Source organism: Bufo gargarizans, chromosome 7 (genome assembly GCF_014858855.1).
Source record: "Bufo gargarizans isolate SCDJY-AF-19 chromosome 7, ASM1485885v1, whole genome shotgun sequence".
Classification (NCBI taxonomy): domain Eukaryota; kingdom Metazoa; phylum Chordata; class Amphibia; order Anura; family Bufonidae; genus Bufo; species Bufo gargarizans.
This window is the reverse complement of record NC_058086.1, coordinates 110,893,596-110,911,879: the sequence shown is the minus strand read 5'-3', so window position 1 is coordinate 110,911,879 and position 18,284 is coordinate 110,893,596. Positions and strand designations below refer to the sequence as shown.

Genomic DNA, 18,284 nt, shown 5'->3' with positions numbered 1-18,284 from the left:
GAGATTTGGACGCTGCGCTGAGACACAGAAGTGGATGTGGTCTCTGATGGTGCTTGCGAAGGTCCAGGTGCAGGGTGGGAGGCATCTGGGCTTGCATCTTCGACAGGTGATTGGCCAGCACGTAAAACCAGGGAAGAGGAGGCAGTGCTGTGACCTTTAAGATAAACAGATTGCGGACCGAGGCGTTCAGCCCACCTATTAGGGTGCTTTGATGCCATGTGGCATATCATGCTGGTGGTGGTGAGGTTGCTAGTGTTCACACCACTGCTCATTTTTGCATGGCACAGGTTGCAAATTACAATTCTTTTATCATCTGCACTTTCCTTAAAAAAGTGCCAGACTGCGGAACACCTACTCCTTGGCAAGGCAGATTTCCACAAGGGGGTGCTCCGTGGAACAGTTGCAGGCCTTTTTGGTGTGGCCAGCCTTCTCGCTTTTGCCACCCCACTGCCTCTTACAGCCTGTTGCGGTGCTGCAGATCCTTCAACCTCAATTATTGACAACTGTGTCTCATCCTCATCATCAAACTCTTGATACAGTAATTGCTGTTGAGTTAATGGCAACTGTGTCTCATCATCATCCACCTCAATAAACAGTAATTGCCGTTCCCCACCGTCATCTTCTTGTGACTGTGGATGCTCAAGAGTTTGGGAATCAGGGCACAAGACCTGTCCCTCTTCAAGCATGTTTGGCAAGACTCTGCATGGTGGGAGGAAGGAGTATCAAGACTGGACTTGGAGGAAGACAGGGTGGTGCTTAGCTGACTGGAAGCATTATCTGCTGCAATCCAACCAACCACCTGGCCGCACTGGTCTGACTTCAAGAGTGGTGTCCTGTGCTGCCCTGCAAACTTGGACATGAAGCTACAGCCAGGTTCATAAATATTGGGACATCAACACAATTCTAACATGTTTGGCTCTATACACCACCACAATGGATTTGAAATGAAACAACCAAGATGTATTTTAACTGCAGACTGTCAGCTTTAATTTGAGGGTATTTACATACAAATCACGTGAACGGTGTAGGAATTACAACTGTTTGCATATGTGCCTCCTACTTGTTAAGCAACCAAAAGTAATGGGACAGAATAATAATCATAACTCAAATTTTCACTTTTTAATACTTGGTTGCAAATCCTTTGCAGTCAATTACAGCCTGAAGTCTGGAACGTATAGACATCACCAGATGCTGGGTTTCATCCCTGGTGATGCTCTGCCAGGCCTCTACTGCAACAGTCTTCAGTTCCTGCTTGTTCTTGGGGCATTTTCCCTTCAGTTTTGTCTTCAGCAAGTGAAATGCATGCTCAATCTAATTCAGGTCAGGTGATTGCATAACATTCCACTTCTTTCCCTTAAAAAACTCTTTGGTTGCTTTTGCAGTATGCTTTGGGTCATTGTCCATCTGCACTGTGAAGCGCCGTCCAATGAGTTCTGAAGCATTTGGATGAATATGAGCAGATAATATTGCCCAAAACACTTCAGAACTCATCCTGCTGCTTTTGTCAGCAGTCACATCATCAATAAATACAAGAGAACCAGTTCCATTGGCAGCCATACATGCCCACACCATGACACTACCACCATCATGCTTCACTGATGAGGTGGTATGCTTAGGATGAGCGTTATTTTCCTTCTCCATAATCTTCTCTTCCCATCACTCTGGTACAAGTTGATCTTCGCCTCATCTGTCCATAGGATGTTGTTCCAGAACTGTGAAGTTTTAGATGTTTGGCAAACTCTAATCTGGCCGTCTACGGAAAAAGTACACTGGATGTCACTGATATTTTAGGGATGCGCACACTTTACACTGGAGATGTGGCACAGCTAATCTCACTGTCTGCAGCGGACACCATTTATTGAAAAAGTACACTGGATGTCACAGATATTTTTTGGATGCACACACTTTACATTGGAGATGTGGCACAGCTAATGTCACTGTCCGCAGCGGACACAGTCTATTGAAACAGTACACTGGATGTCACAGATATTTTTGGGATGTGCACACTTTACACTGGAGATGTGGCATGGATAATTTAACTGTCCGCAGCGGACACTGTCTATGGAAAAAGTACACTGGATGTCACTGATATTTTAGGGATGCGCACACTTTACACTGGAGATGTGGTGCAGCTAATCTCACTGTCCACAGCGGACACCATTTATTGAAAAAGTACAATGGATGTCACAGATATTTTTGGGATTCGCACACTTTACACTGGAGATGTGACACAGCTAATATCACTGTCCGCAGCGGACACCGTCTATTGAAACAGTACACTGGATGTCACAGATATTTTTGGGATGCGCACACTTTACACAGGAGATGTGGCACGGATAATTTAACTGTCCGCAGCAACACAGTCTACGGAAAAAGTACACTGGATGTCAATGATATTTTAGGGATGCGCACAATTTACACATGAGATCTGGCGCAGAAAATTTAACTGTCCGCAGCAGCCTATTAGAAGCTATTTAGCACAGGATTTGCTAAAAATATAAATTGCTGCTGTCACACACAATAGTAAATCCAGCAGGTTATTGGACCTGAGGAGGAACGGACATGGGTGACCAGACATTGGGACTACTCACTGATTTCTGATGTGGGATATACTGCCTGTGACCTGATCAGATACAACTTATCATGCTGAAACTACCTTTCTTAACTATCTGCACGCAGCTGATATGAGGACTGCTGGCTAATGGTGATTTTGTCTCCTGCAAATCAGGACATCTAGTGTGGCTGTTGCCACTGGTCATTGGACCTGGATACTCATCAGCTGGCGTAGTTTATCTCCTTCGTGTATATATGATCATATGGAGTAATCATCTCCTTTCATCCTAAATCACCGGTCTGGACTGGCCTCCTCCTCCTCCGTGTATCAAGTGATGGTCCTTTCTATTTTGGACACATGATAGACACTGATATATAACAATCGATGTTCCACACCCGGTTGACGGAGTTTCCATCATAATATGGGAATCCGTGTTTTATGATATTTATCAATTTATCTAATTATTTAACTTAGAGCTCTTTCACACCTGCGTTCTTTTCTTCCGGCATAGAGTTCCGTCGTCGGTGCTCTATGCTGGAAGAATCCTGATCAGTTTTATCCTAATGCATTCTGAATGGAGAGAAATCCGTTCAGGATGCATCAGGATGTTTTCAGTTCAGGACCGGAACGTTTTTTGGCCGGAGAAAATACCGCAGCATGCTGAAGACTTGCCGCAAGGCCGGATCCGGAATTAATGCCCATTGAAAGGCATTAATCCGGATCCGGCCTTAAGCTAAACGTCGTTTCGGCGCATTGCCGGATCCGACGTTTAGATTTTTCTGAATGGTTACCATGGCTGCCGGGATGCTAAAGTCCTGGCAGCCATGGTAAAGTGTAGTGGGGAGCGGGGGAGCAGTATACTTACCATCCGTGCGGCTCCCGGGGCGCTCCAGAGTGACGTCAGGGCGCCCTGCACGCATGGATGACATGATCACATGGCACGTCATCCATGCGCATGGGGCGCTCTGACATCATTCTGGAGCGCCCCGGGAGCCGCACGGACTGTAAGTATACCGCTCCCCCACTCCCCACTACTACTATGGCAACCAGGACTTTAATAGCGTCGTGGCTGCCATAGTAACACTGAAAGCATTTTGAAGACGGATCCGTCTTCAAATGCTTTCAGTTCACTTGCGTTTTTCCGGATCCGGCGTGTAATTCCGGCAAGTGGAGTACACGCTGGATCCGGACGACGCAAGTGTGAAAGAGGCCTTAACTTACCCCCTGATGATCCCACACCGTGGGGGAAATGCGTTGGGGTCTTTATGTCTCTATGTTGTATGTTCCATGGTGTGTATTCTATGTTGATGGACCTTATACCTTTGATCGGTCCTGTATCATTAGGGTTGTATATAAGGTCCACTTGTCCAGCCCATGTGTCTAGGGCTATCCGTGTGTTTACATAATTCACTTTAGGCTAGTGCGGTACCCCCTATGTCTCTGTTAGGGTGTAACTAGGGAATCTGCGGTCTAGGTTCGAGGACAGGGAGTCCCCACCTTCAGGGGCTATCCCTGGGCTGAGCTTGAGATTAGAGTGCCATCATAGGGACAGTTTCCCCTTACATCAGTTAGTAGCATAGCCATTGATTATCTTACTGTAGTATTTGTGTTTTGTACGTCAATTGTCTCTCCCTGACTAAGGCCTCTTTCACACGGGCGTTGCGGGAAAATGTGTGGGTGCGTTGTGGGAACACGCACGATTTTTCCGCGCGAGTGCAAAACATTGTAATGCGTTTTGCACTCGCGTGAGAAAAATCGCGCATGTTTGGTACCCAAACCTGAACTTCTTCACAGAAGTTCGGGCTTGGGATCAGTGTTCTGTAGATTGTATTATTTTCCCTTCTAACATGGTTATAAGGGAAAATAATAGCATTCTGAATACAGAATGCATAGTAAAATAGCGCTGGAGGGGTTAAAAAATAAAAAATAATTTAACTCACCTTAATCCACTTGATCGCGAAGTCGGCATCTCCTTCTGTCTTCATCTTAGCTCTGTGCAGCAACAGGACCTGTGGTGACGTCACTCCGGTCATCACATGATCCTTCACATGATCTTTTACCAAGGAGATCAAGTGGATTAAGGTGAGTTAAATTTATTTTATTTTATTTTTAACCCCTCCAGCGCTATTTTACTATGCATTCTGTATTTAGAATGCTATTATTTTCCCTTATAACCATGTTATAAGGGAAAATAATAATGATCTGGTCTCCATCCCGATCATCTCCTAGCAACCGTGCGTGAAAATCACACTGCATCCGCACTTGCTTGCGGATGCTTGCGATTTACACGCAACCCTATTCATTTCTATGGGGCCTGTGTTACGTGAAAAACGCTGAATATAGAGCATGCTGCGATTTTCACGCAATGCACAAGTGATGCGTGAAAATCACTGCTCATGTGAACAGCCCCATAGAAATGAATGGGTCGGTATTCAGTGCGGGTGCAATGAGTTCAACTCACGCATCGCATCCGCACGGAATACTCGCCCATGTGAAAGGGGCCTAAGACTGAGCCGAACATGTGTCATCGGGTGCTTTATAGCACCCAATGACGCGTTCCGGCCAGCCAATCACTGTAATGCCAGTAGCCAACATGGCTACGGCATTGCAGTGCATGCCAGTACCTTCCCGCATGTTTATTGACTGCTTAGAAGCATGCTCGTTCATCACTAGTGTTTACCTATAGCTATATACTGTATGTCAGTTTTACTCACTTACTGACATTATTTGCTAATGATGTCATTGTATTCTGAATCTTGCATCATGTCTGGCCAGGAGGCCCCTCTATACCCCCTACCCCCTGCAGAGTCATCCTCTTTCTGCTGTCTCTTTATCATGAACATGGTTGAGTGGTTTTATCATATGCCTTGCCACGATGGCACAAATCAGCAAATGGAGATGTACTACCCGAAAAACCAAGTTCAGTCTTAGGCCTCATGCACACGACCATTCAGTTTTTTGTGGTCCGCAAACCACGGATCCGCAAAAAACGGAAGCCGTCCGTGTGCCTTCCGCAATTTGCGGAACGGAACGGGCGACCCATTGTAGAAATGTCTATTGTCCACAAAATGGACAAGAATAGGACATATTGCGTGGCCACGTAACGGAGCAACGGATGCGGACAGCACACGGAGTGCTGTCCGCATCTTTTGTGACCCCATTGAAGTGAATGGGTCCGCATCCGAGACGCAAAAACGGCGGCTCGGATGCGTACCCAAACAACGGCCATGTGCAAGAGGCCTTACTGTACAATGTGTTCAGCTTTCCCTTGGTCTATAACTTGTTGCCTACACTCAGGTTTACTTTAACCGCCTCCGGACCGCCTAACGCAGATGTGCGGTCCGGAGGCGGCAGCGCTGCGCACAACGACGCATATACGCGTCATCTCGCGAGACGCGAGATGACGCGATATGCGGCCCGCGCATACGCAGTTCGCGCCGGCATTTCGAAGAGGACCATTTCGTCATCAGCTTGCCAGCCAATGATCGCGGCTGGCAAGCTGATGATTTTCAAAAGAGCTAATCACAGAGCCATATATCAGATCATATTTGTAAATATGATCTGTTATATGGCTGCCTGCTCCTCTGCTGGTTCTTTTCGTCGGTTGGATCCAGCAGAGGAGCAGGCTTCACAGTGAGTACACCAAACACTACACTTTAGCCCCAGATCACCCCCCTGAACCCCAATTAACCCTTTGATCACCCCTTTGTCAATCACTAGTGAAAGGAAAAAAGTGATCAGTGTAAACTGTCACTTTTTTTTTTCACTGGTATTGACCGTTAGGTTTTAGGTATAGTTTAGGTCCCTTGGTTAGGTAGTTAGCGATCAGTTAGCGCCCAGCCCACCGCACCGCAGTCCGTTATTCGCTGATTAGCGTATCGCTAATCAGCATTTGTACTTTTATAGTATCTGGAAGTGATCAAAACTGATCACGGTCAGATCTATAATAGTACTAGTGTCACTTTAGTTCGCCCTCCACCCAAAACGCAGTGTTTGCCCGATCAGGCCTGATCGGTCGCCCACACGTGCGTTCGCCCACACCCGCCCCACCGCAGTGACAAAAAAAAATTTTTTTTTGATCACTGCACAATCACTTTACATGCACTGCGGCGATAAAAAAAATCAGTTTTGATATTTTTTATCAACCGCAGCGGCCTCCGGTACTTCGCTAGCCTCCCCTTTGTAAGACAGGCTTGCTTTTTTTTTCTTGGGTAGTCTCAGGGAATGCCCCTAAATTTAGTTGCCCAAAATGTCAAACAGGGGGTATTCCTCTGAAGAGGCCTACAGGCTTCTGACCCAGTCGGATGAGGAGTGGGAACCCTCATCTGATGAATCCAGCGGGTCAGAATACGAACCTGTAGAAAGCAGTGGCTCTCTGACTCAAAGTTCGGACGAGGAGGCTGAGGTCCCTGATACCACCAGGCGTACCCGGCCCCGTGTCGCTAGACCACAGGTTGCGCAGGATCCGCTTCAAGAGCAGCAGAGTGGGGCTGGTGCTGTCGGATTACGTGGTGAGGCATACACCTGCAGCCCAGCCCTCCCTGGACCTAGTACCAGCACTGCCGTACAACCTGGTGAAGTAGCGAGCACCAGAAGGGCAGTTGAAGCTGGTACGGTGGCACGTGCAGTAGTGACCCCGTCGCAGCCACCGCAAAGACGTGCCCGTAGAGCCCCTAGAATCCCAGAGGTGCTGGCAAACCCTGATTGGCAGTCCCCAACTTCAGCCGCACCTGTAGTTTTCCCTTTCACTGCCCAGTCTGGAGTTCGGGTTGAGACAGCTCAGATCGGTTCGGCCCTGGGATTTTTTGAGCTGTTCTTGACTGCGGAGCTTTTAGACATAGTTGTGGCCTAAACAAACAGGTATGCCACACAATTTATCACCGCTAACCCGGGAAGCTTTTATGCCCAGCCTTTCCGGTGGAAACCAGTCCAAGTTTCCGAAATTAAAACTTTTCTGGGCCTCCTCCTCAACATGGGCCTGACAAAAAAGCATGAATTGCGGTCATATTGGTCCACGAACCCGATTCATCACATGCCCATGTTCTCTGCTGCTATGTCCAGGGCACGTTTTGAGGCCATCCTGCGTTTCCTGCACTTTAGTGACAACACCGCCTCCCGTCCCAGGGGCCACCCTGCTTTTGACCGGCTCCACAAAATTCGGCCCCTCATAGACCATTTCAACCAGAAATTTGCAGATATTTATACCCTAGAGCAAAACATCTGCGTAGACGAGTCCCTGATACATTTTACCGGGCGCCTTGGCTTCAAACAATACATCCCAAGCAAGCGCGCCCGGTATGGGGTCAAATTGTATAAGCTCTGTGAAAGGGCCACAGGCTATACCCACAAATTTCGGATCTATGAGGGAAAAGATCAGACCCTGGAGCCGGTCGGTTGCCCTGACTACCTGGGGAGCAGTGGGAAGACAGTTTGGGACTTGGTGTCACCCTTATTCGGCAAGGGGTACCATCTTTATGTGGACAATTTTTACACAAGTTTCTAGAACGGATTGGCGCCTGTGGTACCGCGCGAACTAGTCGCGCGGGCTTCCCCCAACGGCTCGTTACCACCCGTCTTGCAAGGGGGCAGAGGGCCGCACTGTGTAACGAAGAACTGCTCGCGGTGAAATGGAAAGACAAGAATGTCGTTTACATGCTCTCCTCCATTCACGCAGACACGACAATACAAATTGAGCGAGCAACCCGTGTCATTGAAAAGCCCCTCTCAGTCCACGACTATAATTTGCTCATGGGAGGGGTGGACTTCAATGACCAGATGTTGTCTCCGTATTTAGTTTCCCGCAGAACCAGACGCTGGTATAAGAAGGTGTCTGTATATTTAATTCAATTGGCTCTGTACAATAGTTTTGTTCTCTACAGTAAGGCTGGGAGAACTGGATCCTTCCTCAAATTTCAGGAAGAGATCATCGAGAACCTCCTGTACCCAGGAGGTTCCGTGGCCCCATCCACCAGTGTAGTTAGCCGTCTACACGAGCGACATTTCCCCAATGTCGTTCCTGGTACCTCAACCCAACCGTCACCCCGAAAAAGATGTCGTGTCTGTAGCAGGAGTGGAATAAGGCGTGACACCCGCTATTTCTGTCCTGACTGTCCTGACCACCCTGCCCTATGCTTAGGAGAGTGTTTCCAGAAGTACCACTCACAGGTACACTATTAGCATAGGGATCATCTCACCAGGACAGGCACACAGGGCTATTAGGGCCCATTCACTCACTGCTGCTGCAAACGTCTCCTTTCACATGGGACAAAGTGCATAATGCACTTCGCCACATCTTTGGGCGATTTGCGCTTTGCACATTGACCCATGGGGAAGGAGAGGTTTGTTCTATAAAGGTAAAAAAACAAAAAAAAAACACCAGTAAGCAAAAAGGTTAATGTTCAGTTAAAAAAGTTAAAGTTTATATGTTCTGTTGCAAAGTTAATAAAATTATTGCGTTGCGGCCTGTTTTTTTTTTTTACCTTCCAGGTGGACCAACCGATCGACCAGCTGCAGCACCGATGTGCATTCTGACAGAAGCATTGCGCTGCTGTCAGATTTCACACAAGTCGGTGTATGCGGCACTGCAAGACGGGATTTTCTCCTCTGCAGTAACAGATATGTTTGCCGAGGCATACGAGCTGAGGAGGAGGCGGCGTTCCTATGCTTTGGCAAACACTTTGTATATATATAAAAAAAATAAAAAAATCCCGGCAATGATTTATTCATCCACATCGATTGATGTGAATGGAGAAATCTGGTTTGCCAGGGCATACGAGCTAAGTGGGTATGGATGTAGGGCGGAGCTCCTATGTCCTGGCAGACACCTTTCCCCTCCATTTTTTTTTTTTGGCAGAGATTTTTTCATCCACATTGATCGATGCGAATGAAGAAATCTGTGCCGTGCATTTTTTTCTTTCAGCCCAGAGGCTGAACGGAAAAAAAAAATCTCATTACCTGTATGCTCAATATAAGGAGAATAGCAGAAACTCCTAATGCTGGCCATACATGTAATGATTGCGGAGACCCTCAAATGCCAGGGCAGTACAAACACCCCACAACTGACCCCATTTTGGAAAGAAGACACCCCAAGGTATTTGCTGAGGGGCATATTGAGTCCATGAAAGATTTACATTTTTGTCCTAAGTTAGCAGAAAGTGAGACTTTGTGAGAAAAAAAAAAAAAAAAAGCAATTTCCGCTAACTTATGCGAAAAAAAAAAAAATTCTATGAACTTGCCAGGCCCCTCATTGGATACCTTGGGTGTCTTCTTTCCAAAGTGGGGTCACATGTGGGGTATTTATACTGCCCTGGCTTTTTAGGGGCCCTAAAGCGTGAGTAGAAGCCTGGGATCCAAATGTCTAAAAATGCCCTCCTAAAAGGAATTTGGGCACCTTTGCGCATCTAGGCTGCAAAAAAGTGTCACACATCTGGTATCGCCGTACTCAGGAGAAGTTGGGTATTGTGTTTTGGGGTGTCATTTTACATATACCCATGCTGGGTGAGATAAACATCTTGATCAAATGCCAACTTTGTATAAAAAAATTGGAAAAGTTGTCTTTTGCCAGGATATTTCTCTCACCCAGCATGGGTATATGTAAAATGACACCCCAAAACACATTCCCCAACTTCTCTTGAGTACGGCGATACCAGATGTGTGACACTTTTTTGCAGCCAAGGTGGGCAAAGGGGCACATATTCCAAAGTGCACCTTTCGGATTTCGCAGGCTATTTTTTACACATTTTGATTGCAAAGTACTTCTCACACATTTGGGCCCCTAAATTGCCAGGGCAGTATAACTACCCCACAAGTGACCCCATTTTGGAAAGAAGACACCCCAAGGTATTCCGTGAGGGGCATGGCGAGTTCCTAGAATTTTTTATTTTTTGTCGCAAGTTAGTGGAATATGAGACTTTGTAAGAAAAAAATAAACAATAAAATCATCATCATTTTCCGCTAACTTGTGACAAAAAATAAAAAGTTCTATGAACTCACTATGCCCATCAGCGAATACCTTAGGGTGTCTACTTTCCGAAATGGGGTCATTTGTGGGGTTTTTCTACTGTTTGGGCATTGTAGAACCTCAGGAATCATGACAGGTGCTCAGAAAGTCAGAGCTGTTTCAAAAAGCGGAAATTCACATTTTTGTACCATAGTTTGTAAATGCTATAACTTTTACCCAAACCATTTTTTTTTTTGCCCAAACATTTTTTTTTTTTTAAGACATGTAGAACAATAAATTTGGCGAAAAATGTATATATGGATGTCGTTTTTTTTGCAAAATTTTACAGCTGAAAGTGAAAAATGTCATTTTTTTGCAAAAAAATCGTTACATTTTGATTAATAACAAAAAAAGTTAAAATGTCAGCAGCAATAAAATACCACCAAATGAAAGCTCCATTAGTGAGAAGAAAAGGAGGTAAAATTAATTTGGGTGGTAAGTTGCATGACCGAGCGATAAACGGTGAAAGGAGTGTAGTGCCGAAGTGTAAAAAGTGCTCTGGTCATGAAGGGGGTTTCAGCTAGCGGGGCTGAAGTGGTTAAACACACTGTTTGTTAACACTGTCAACCATGCCTTTACCCATAGCTATATATATCACTGTCACTCACTGACATTATTTGCCATTGCTGTCATTGTGTTAAAGATTTTAAAGAGGCTTTGTCACCAGGATCAATCCTATTACACCAGACATGCTGGCTGGTAGGGCTCATCATGCTGATGAAAATATACCTTTCTTTTGTCTGTATGATAAACTGAAGAGAAATCTGCATTTTTATTCATATGCAAATTAGAATTTCGAGCACCAAGAGGTGGGGCTGAATCCTTTGAGCACTGCTTTGTAACACTCCCTTTGCTCTGCACACGCCAACTCCCAGTGATTGACAGGGGTAGACATCAGGCTGAGGGCAGAGCCCTATCCAAGAGCTGTGCGCTAGCATGTAAATATCATATCACTATTTACTGTAGGCTCACCACACAGAGATCTGCTCAGAAAGTTACTGCTTTATTAACATGTACAATATATGATTAGAAAGACACCAGTAATAAGCCTTAGCTTATAAGTATAGGAAAAACACATCTTTATGTGGTAATGTTATAGCTTGGTGGTTAAGTGATTGGTTTTGCATGTAGTGATCCAGTTGGCCTGTTGTTTTGGATTATGGTCAGAATAGATTTGGCCATGAATAAAAAAAAAATTAAACTTTGCTGCATCGTTCGTGAAATTGATTCTAAGAAATTAGCTAATTTCTACTGTAGATCTCATGAAAATATTATCAGAATGTTAACAAGATACATAAAAAATAAAAAGGTTATTTTTTTATCTTAAATAGTGACACTATATTACATAAATAATGAATATATTCTTAATAATACATTATTTAAATAAATCTTCAAATTGAGTTAAAAAAATAAAGTGACAGATTATTTTTTCATACCTTGAAAAGCATGTAGTGGTAAATGTGGAAAGGTATGGTGTCCACTACAGACCAGTATGCCATCAAAAATTCCAGTTTCTAGCTTCCCATCACATTCTGTCACAACATCCCACTGGCCAGTGGTGGAAAAGTCAGGACGTTTTTTAATGCTGCATACTTTAGTCTGAAAAAAATGAAAGCAGAAATAATTTTAGTCTGGTACAGTTCCAGCAAATATGTCACTGAAGGTTCTTATACAGGACATCCAAGTGATGCCATATCAATGGTTATAAGTAGTGTTGAGCGAAGTTTTGAAAAATTCAATTCTTTACTTTGCCAAATTACACAAAGAACTTAGCTTCGTGACTAATCACTTCATCGTGAAGCTCATTTCTTTGTAAGTAGCAGACGCAATGAAGGGGAATGGCGATTGCACAACCCCCCTGTCATTGAACCACACAGATGCTGCATTCATTGCTGATTGTGGCATCTGATAATAAGGGCTCGTTCACACAAACGTATTTTTCGTTCAGTATTTTCTGCATTCCGTATACGGTCCATTTATGGAACCATTCATTTCAATGGGTCTGCAAAAGATGTGGACAGCACTCTATGAGCTGTCCGCATCCGTTGCTCTGTCCCGTGGCCCCGCAAAAATGATGAGTCCTGTCCTATTCTTGTCCATTGTGCGGACAAGAATAGGCATTTCTATAATGGGCCTCCTGTTCCGTTCTGCAAATTCCACGGCACGGTCGAGTGAACAAGCCCTAATAGTGAGGGCTTTCAGGGAGTAATCTGGAAAAATAATACTCACTTTATCCATTTGAACTTGAAGAGGCCGCCGCTGCCATCTTGATTGAAGACACCACGGGAAATTTCCCGCGGTGCATAATGACATCAAGCTGGCCGGCTTGGTGATTTCGCAAGTCACCGCATATAATATTTAGCACAGGTGAATATGTTTTTTTTTTTTACCGCCATTTCAGGGAAATTCATTACCACGAAGGACAAGAAAATTTGGCTTCATGATGAATCAATTTTTTCCTGAAATTCAGTAGTGTTGATCGCAAATATTGGCACTTCAAGAATTTGCGAATATCTAGAATATAGTACAATATCTTTGTAATCGCGAATATTCTAGATTTAGTTTTTTATCAGTACCCATGATCCCTCACTGCTTCTTGCTTGTGGGCCAATGAGAAGGCTGCAATATCTTTGACTTTAGGAGTAGGGTTGATTGCAAATTTTCATATCACAAATTTTTTTATTGCAAATTTTCCGATTGCTGATTTTCACAATTAAGAAGATAATGACTGGAGATCACGAATTCTCAAATTCACGAATATATGACAAATATTTGCCCAATTATTCACTAAATACCGTGAATTCAAATATTGCCCCTGCTGCTCATCACTGAAATTCAGATAAAAGTCTACTTTGGATACTTCAATTCGCTCAACCCTAATTATAGGCCAGAGCAACTGGACTTTTATTTTCTTAAAGTAATTTTAAGGGTGCCTTCTACAACTGAAATTTAGTTCCATTCACCTAAATGAGGCTTACAGAAATCTATGTGCTTGTCCTTATAACAACCCCATTCAAGTGAATAAACTGATTTTGAACCGCAGAACTTTCTGCCACAAAATGTGCAGCATGTGAAGGCACCCTCATTGACAAAAAGAATATTTTCAAGAGAAAATACAGGTCCAGTTGTTCTTACTTATTACTACTGATAGTCCCATAAAAATAGAGGTGCTGTGCTTCTTAGGCTACATGCACACAAACGTTGTTATTTTCTGTGTCCGGTCCATTTTTTTCTTTTTGCAGATAGGATGCGGACTCATTCATTTCAATGGGTCTGCAAAAAACGTGGAAACCACACCGTGTGCTGTCCGCATCAGTATGTCCGTTCCATAGCCCCACAAAAAAAAATAGAACATGTCCTATTCTTGTCCGTTTTAGGCATTGTTACAATGGATCCGCAAAAAAAAAAAAAAAAATGATGGCAAACACACATACGGTCATGTACAAGTAGCCTTACATTGTTGAGTTTTTGGTGTGGTAGTAGTAACATATAGGGACATTTATCAAACTGTTGCAAAGTAGAACTGGCTTAGTAGTCCCTAGCAACCAATCAGATTCCACCTTTCATTTTTGACAGCTCCTTCGGAAAATGAAAGATGGAATCTGATTGGATATGGGCAACTAAGCCAGTTCTACGCTGCACCAGTTTGATAAATTACCCCAATAGTTTTCAGCCCTCCTAAGGCGAATTTTCTAATTTAAGGAAGCACTCCCACAAAAAAAATGTATTCTCTGATCTGTTAGAAAGGTACATGATGTAATCTGTAGCCAATGTAATCTTCTTACCAGTGTCTGTATTGGTGAGTTATCCCCTCTCTTCTGCTTTGCGACTGTGTCATGTGACCAGCAATCACTTTCCAAATAACACAGCATCTTATGTGTGGACAGGAATCAGTTTCTCTATGTATTCCTATGGGAGCCTCAATGTCAGTCTCATAGGAATATATAGAAAAGTAACTGACTTCCTGTCCTGTGTCAGTTGGAGATCAGAGAGTTGGTCACATGACACAGCTAAAAATTACAGTCACTTCTGAGTAGATTACCTTTAATACAGATTATACCATGCATGTTTCAAACAGGTCAGCATTACTACTTTAATGTCAAGTGTACATAAAGCTACTTTCATACTGCTGCCAGGAGTTCCGGCAGGCTGTTAAAGGGGTTATCCTAGAAAAGGTAATAATGACTTATCCTCAGGATAAGGAGCCGCTATGTTCACCGGAGCTATGGTGAGCGATGCTGGCTACAAGCAGCTTTCCAAGCACTGTTCTGTACATTGTATAGTGGCTGTGCGTGATATTGCAGCTCAGCCCTATAGATTTGAATAGGCTTGAGCTGCAACTAGGCCATGTGACCGATGTACAGTGACGTCACTGGCCTAGGAAGAGAGTGTGACGCCCAAGGTCTCTTCTAACAGCTAATCGGGGACCTATCCTGAGGATCTCATAAATATCTTTTCCTGGATAACCTCTTTAAGGCAGAAAACAGCCTGTCAGAGCTCTCTGTATCAGACATTACTGGAAGGTACCGGAATGCCTGCCGACCTCATTGACTATAATGGGGTTCAATTGAGATCCAGCCGCTACCTGGAAAATATGCTAGGTTTGTCTGCCGGACCTGCCAGCCTGAACACCTGGCCACATTAGAAAAAGGTTTTAGAACTACTCTACTGAATCCACCATTATTTATATTAATAAATACAGAGCAGTAAGGGCAGGTAATTCAGTTTTCACTGAACCGGGTTTGGTTCGGAAGAATCCACTAAAATGGCGCGTAGCATCATTTTAGTACACGTGTTGGCGGGGAAAAAGCACTAGAGAGAAAGGAGAAGGGTTCTCACATGATCCTGAGAAGAAGTGAGGGGAGGGCTTGCCCTGATTGGCTCATCCAGACTTTCTGTCAGCCTAGGAGCCAATCAGTGCTTCAGCAGGCAGGGAGATACCCTAGCAGAATGAGCAGAATGTCATTGTGTGGTGGGCTGTGAATGAGGGTGGTTGGAGTTACAATGCCTGCCAGGAAAACGATCATAGGGAATCAGGGAGAATCAGAAATCAATCAGGGACAGTCAGAAATCAATCATGCTTATTGCCAGGAGATTAAAAGGCTAGGATTACATATAAGAATTGTGTGTGTTGTGTAGAATAGGGACAAGTAAGGCAGAGAAGACAGGAGCTGTGGCTGGCTGTACCTGCTATCAGAAGGGCAGTTGCTGCGCTGCAGACCTCCAAAGCATCTACGTGCAAGCAAACACTTTCACACACTCAGCCTGCCCCTTGCTTCCCTTTACTGGGAGGGCTGAGTAGGCAGCAGAGGGATTTTGGAGAGGCGTGAGCTCCCCTTCTCTGCTTCTAAGTGTAAGCCCACTTCTTTAAGCAAGCCTGGGTTGTGTGTCAAGCAATACATGTGGGATTGGATGGGTGGAGTAGCCTTTCCTCGGCAGATGGGAATCCTCTGTGGACAGGAGTATTCCACTTTTGGGTGACGCACATCCGGTGACGCGCTTCTGGCAGCGTGCATTGTCGCATCGCATGTGGGGGAGGCGGAGCCAGAAAAAGATTGTGGCTTCAGCTTCAAAAGAGGAGGCCAGGGGAAGAGTTATTTGGTATCATGATAACTGCTGCACCTTGCCAGCATGTCAAACCCAGGAGACACATGCAGATCTGCAGATCTTACCAAGACCCTCCTCCTCCTCTAGATACTTGGTGCATTTATGGGGGCATGGTACACAACTCGGGTGTTGGTGATCTCAACCCCTAACAAATATTTTTAGGGTCCATTCACACATCCGCAATTTCGATCCGCACTTCCGGGTCCGCAATTTCACACCCGAAAAAAATAGAACATGTCCTATTCTTGTCCGCAATCGTGAACAAGAAAAGGCATTTTCTATGAGAATGGCAGCGATGTGCGGTCCGCAAATTGCGGAACGCACATTGCCGATGTCCGTGTTTTACGGATCCGTGGATTCGCAAAACACACACGGATGTGTGAATGGACCCTTAATGGGAGCTTTATATATACAGTATATTTTTCATAGGCTAGAGAGGCCATGTCTTCAAAAACCACGGGTAGTGAAGGAAAAAATGTGCTGTATGCAGGAAAAAATTGTCTGCTTCATATAAGAAACCATGTTGTGCACACTACACTGAAAATTTGGTGGCAGAGAAATTGTCAGGATTCAAACCCAGTAATGCTGCAGCTCTGTCTGCTGAGCCACCTTCACTCCTGATTTGTTACCTTGTCGGATCTCTTGTACTAGATACATTGCTTCCCAGTTCCTTGTAAAACTCTGAACTCCTGGCTCCTCCCATGTACTTCCTTTAAAAGCCATGTCCTTGCTCTGCTTCATTGCCAGATTATTGTGCTCTCTGCCAATATCTTGTGCCTTGCTGCTTCCTGTGAAATCAACGTTATCATCCATGTACCGACCTGTGGCTTGTATTATCCTACTACGCTTGCTCGTGCTCCTTCACTTATCTGACATCCTAGGCCATTGACCCACGCTTGTCCTGAGTCACTACCATCTGCTTGCTGCCTCTCATCTATCTCTGCTTGTGCATTGTTGCTTTCAGCTACTGGACTCCGAGCCTGAACCTAGATCGTTACAGAATAATCTGGCCTAAACATGGAGTCCGCTGTCGCAGCTGCCGTGGCCCCTCTTGTGCAGCAAATTGCTGATCTGCAAAAGTTTGGTGTCACTTATCAAGACAGGTTCGCAGGTCTACACAACATGGTGAAAGAACAACAAGATGAGATCAATGATTTGCAGAGGCAAATACTGGACTTGCCCACCCGGGATAGCATCGTTACAGACTCTAGCGCACGCATGCCTTTACCGCAAAAATTCAATGGGGATCGCAGGCAATACAGAGGTTTCCTTAATCAGTGCCGGATCTATTTCCAAATACAATCCACTGCGTTTCCTTCTGGATGGAAAAAAGTACTGTTTATTATCAACTTCCTGACTAATGAAGCCCTAGCTTGGGCCTCCCCTTATGTGGAACAGGACAGTGACATCCTAAACAATTTTGATGAGTTTATAACTGCTATGAATCAACTATTTGATGATCCTAAATGCTGCGCTACTGCTGAAGCTAAGCTGCACAACTTGCGTCAGGGGAAACGCTCAGTGGCTGAATATACTACTGAGTTTTGTTGTTAGGTGGCTGACACTACATGGAACCCAGCAGCGTAAAAAAGCCAATTTCGTTGTGGTCTGTCTGAACAGGTGAAAGATGAGCTTGCCAGAGTAGACACCCCGAATGATCTAGAGGCCTTCATCCAGCTATGTATGCGTATTGATCAAAGACTCACCGAAAGAAGGAAAGAGAGACTTGGGCAGCTTGGTAATAATGGTGGGGGGTGTTTCTCTGTTAGTCCACCTGTACAGAGGAGTTTTTCTGACACACCTGAACCCATGCAGATAGACACAATCAGGACATCTTTCTCTATTCAAGACAAAGAGAGACGGCGTGCTGAGAACCTTTGCCTTTATTGCAGGGATTCTGGACATTACACAGTCAACTGCCCTAATAAATTAAAGAGAACTATTGCTGCCACTGATCTAAAAGTGTCCGAACAAATAAACTTCGTCGCTCAGACTGTCTCACCAGTAATTCCCGATGGAAATAAAGTTTGCTCTTAATCCTCTCATTTTGTCATTCCTGTCTTTATCCTGCTGCAAGGGTGTGACATTAATTGTTCTGCCATGTTAGACTCTGGAGCTGGTGGA

At 44.7% G+C, this 18,284-nt stretch overlaps 1 pseudogene; it reads right to left on the bottom strand.

Moving 5' to 3' along the window:
* The window catches only part of LOC122943933, a 590,299-nt pseudogene that overhangs the window by 475,290 nt on the left and 96,725 nt on the right, over positions 1-18,284 (bottom strand).